The sequence below is a fragment of the Manis javanica genome, chromosome 2, assembly GCF_040802235.1.
Source record: "Manis javanica isolate MJ-LG chromosome 2, MJ_LKY, whole genome shotgun sequence".
Taxonomy (NCBI): Eukaryota; Metazoa; Chordata; class Mammalia; order Pholidota; family Manidae; genus Manis; species Manis javanica.
The window spans coordinates 104795591-104799441 of record NC_133157.1 but is presented as its reverse complement, the minus strand read 5'-3'; positions in this window follow the sequence as shown (position 1 = coordinate 104799441).

Sequence of the window (3851 nt, the reverse complement as noted above, 5' to 3'; positions counted from 1 at the left end):
GGTGCCTGTGGCTGTGCGGCCCTTCACTCACCCTGCCAGGCGTCCCTTAACTGCCCTTCCCAGGCCACACCAGGACTCTTTTCTTCCAGAAGCACCTCGAAGGGGAGTGAGAGGCTTTGCACAGAAACTCAAGAGTGAATGCCATGGAATGCATCTGCAAAAGTGGAAAATTTCCCTTTTGTCTTCTCCCTAAACATTTGAGAAGAATTAACGTTTCCCCCAAGGGAACAAACTTCACATATTGAAACCAAACTTTTTTCCTTCTTGTAGTCTCCCTCTCTCAGTCTCGGATTCAAAAGGAATGATTTCCTCTAAAATAGAGCCACTTGTGCTCCTAGCACAAGGGCAGACACTGCCCACCTGGAGCCTTGGGTTTGAATTAGGGCGCTGCGGCCCCATGTGCCTCTACTGTTCTGAGCACATCTCTGGCCTGTCACAACCTGTATCCTCCTGTAGTGCCAAGGCCTGGGAAAGGCAGAACCTGTTTTCCCCAGAATATAAAATGAGGAGCCGGGTTCTTTGAAAATGTTTCTGTTTCACAATTCAAGTAGTTTTCTGTCAGGAAATGATTACCCATTAGGCCTTTCAGGTGGAGGAAGGGGGAGGGAGGTGGGAGAGAGGCTCAGACAGCCGAATTGAAGGGGCTGCTCTGTCCTCTGCCTGCATCAGGCTGCCTTGGGCAGAACTGCATCTCCACGCCTTTGGCTTGCTCCTCAGAGTCTGCCAGGATGGACCAACCAAGGCATGGCAGTGCCTACTCTCACAGTAGAGAGGCAGCTATGGCTCTGCTCTGGGTGGTAGGGCCATTTATGCCACCCGGGGTGGGGCTCCCTCAGAAGGGACAGGGTCCAGCCTAGCTAGGCAGAATACACATCTGTAATGAAGCCAAGCAGCCACTGGAAGTCAGCAGCTGGTGTCATTTTAGGACCACAGGGATGGGTGAAAACCCTGGGCGTCCCTAGGCAAGTCAGCCTCCAGAAAAACAGGAATGGAAATAGAGGGCATGGGGCTGGAGAGAGGCGGGACCCCCATACATATGCATGTCTGTGTGGCGTGTGGTTCAGCTTGAATGTTAACGCACATATGCAGGGTATATTGGAGATGTTTGCGAACATCCCCAAAGGGTGGAGAGCTCAAACACACATTTGGAATTTCCATTGGAAACACATGCACAATTAACAAAAATGAAAGCGTATCTTAGGAAAACTGAACTTGCACCTAAATAATTAGCAAGCTGGTTCATGTTGGTTTGCTCAGTTGCGGGGCTCATGTCACCAAACCCTAATGCTGAGGCGGTGGTGGAAGTCTTGAAGGCTTTCAGGTATTTAGCCCCATGGAAGGCTTCTCAGATTCATGCAATGGCTGGGGGGCAGAATGGAGGCTGGGCTTTTTATATTTAACACCATTCAATTCCCAAGGTGTCCAGTTTGGGAAAGGGGTTTAGGGAGAAAATACTCATCTTATTTAAAAATTTTTTACTGTATACACACAGAGAAGTGTGTCTCTCAGCTGAATGAATTTTCCCAAACTGAAGGCACCTGTGTTATCAGACCTAGATCACAGGAAAGCGGCCACACCCAGTAGCTTCCCTTCCACGGCTGCTCTCTCCCCTCATCATTTTATATATATATTTCATTCATAGTGTCATCATATTTATTGAGCTCTTACTGTATGCATAAAACAGTATCAGGTTCAGCAGAAGAAATAAGAGGTGAATTAAAACTCTTATTCCATAATCTAGGGCAGGCACACAAGGTGAACAACCATGTCATTTATTCAGCAAATATTTGTGAATGAGGCAGTCACTGGGAAGTACAATGAGAGAAGGACAGAGTTCTGGGGAGGCTGTCACAGGGGACTTTGGTGGCACAACAGGTGAATTTCCCAGTGGTCTAGGGTCCTCTGGAGCTGTCCTGGAAACAGTCAAGCACAGATATTGCAAAGACTTCTATTTTTTTAATTTTTTAATTTTGTTATCATTAATATACAATCACATGAGCAACACTGTGGTTACTAGATTCCCCCTTATCAAGTCCCCACCACATACCCCATTACAGTCACTGTCCTTTGTCACAGTAAGATGCTATAGAGCCACTACTTGTCTTCTCTGTGCTATACTGTCTTCCCCATGCCCCACCCCACATTATGTGTGCTAATCGTAATGTCCCTTTTCCCTTATCCCCCACTTCCCACCCATCCTCCCCAGTCCCTTTCCCTTTGCCAACTGTTAGTCCATTCTTGGGTTCTGTGAGTCTGCTGCTGTTTTTGGTCCTTCAGTTTTTTCTTTGTTCATATGCTCCACAAATGAGTGAAATCATTTGGTACTTGTCTTTCTCTGCCTGGCTTATTTCACTGAGCATAATACCCTCTAGCTCCATCTATGTTGTTGCAAATGGTAGGATTTGTTTTCTTCTTATGGCTGAATAATATTCCATTGTGTATATGTATCACATCTTCTTTAGCCATTCATCTACTGATGGGCAGTTAGGTTGCTTCCATTTCTTGGCTATTGTAAATAGTGCTGCGATAAACATAGGGGTGCATATGTCTTATTGAAACTTGGATCCTGCATTCTTAGGGTAAATTCCTAGGAGTGGAATTCCCGGGTCAAATGGTACTTGTATTTTTAGTTTTTTGAGGAACCTCCATATTGCTTTCCACAATGGTTGAACTAGTTTACATTCCCACCAGCAGTTTAGGAGGGTTCCCCTTTCTCCACATCCTCACCAGCATTTGTTGTTCCTACTCTTTTCTATGTTGGCCATCCTTACTGGTGTGAGGTGATATCTCATTATGGTTTTAATTTGCTTTTACCTGATAATTAGTGATGTGGAGCATCTTTTCATGTGCCTGTTGGCCATCTGAATTTCTTCTTTAGAGAAGTGTCTGTTCATATCCTCTGCCCATTTTTTAATCAGGTTATTTGCTTTTTGGGTGTTGAGTGTGAGTTCTTTATATATTTTGGATGTTAACCCCTTATCAGATATGTCATTTACAAATATATTCTCCCATACTGTAGGATGTCTTTTTGTTCTGCTGATGGTGTCCTTTGCTGTACAGAAGCTTTTTAGCATGATGTAGTCCCATTTGTTTATTTTTGTTTTTGTTTCCTTTGCCCAAGGAGATGCGTTCTGGAAAAAGTTGTTCATTTTATATTTAAGAGATCTTTGCCTATGTTTTCTTCTAAGAGTCTTATGGTTTCATGACTTACATTCAGGTCTTTGATCCATTTTGAGTTTACTTTTGTATATGGGGTTTCATTCTCTTGCATGTAGCTGTCCAGTTTTGCCAACACCAGCTGTTGAAGAGGCTGTCATTTCCCCATTTTATGTCCATGGCTCCTTTATCATATATTAATTGAGTATATTTGGTTGGGTTTATATCAGGGCTCTCTAGTCTGTTCCATTGGTCTATGGGTCTGTTCTTGTGCCAGTACCAAATTGTCTTGATTACTGTGGCTTTGTAGTAGAGCCTGAAGTTGGGGAGCATAATTCCCCCTGCTTTATTCTTCCTTCTCAGGATTGCTTTGGCTATTTGAGGTCTTTTGTGGTTCCATATGAATTTTAGGATGATTTTCTATAGTTTGTTGAAGAATGCTGTTGGTATTTTGATAGGAGTTGCATTAAATCTATAGATTGCTTTAGGCAGGATGGCCATTTTGACAATATTAATTCTTATCCATGAGCATGGAATGTGTTTCCATTTATTGGTATCTTCTTTAATTTCTTTCATGAATGTATTATAGTTTTCAGAGTACAGGTCTTTCACTTACTTGGTTAGGTTTATTCCTAGGTATTTTATTCTTTTTGATGCAATTATGAATGGAATTGTTTTCCTGATTTCTCCTTCTG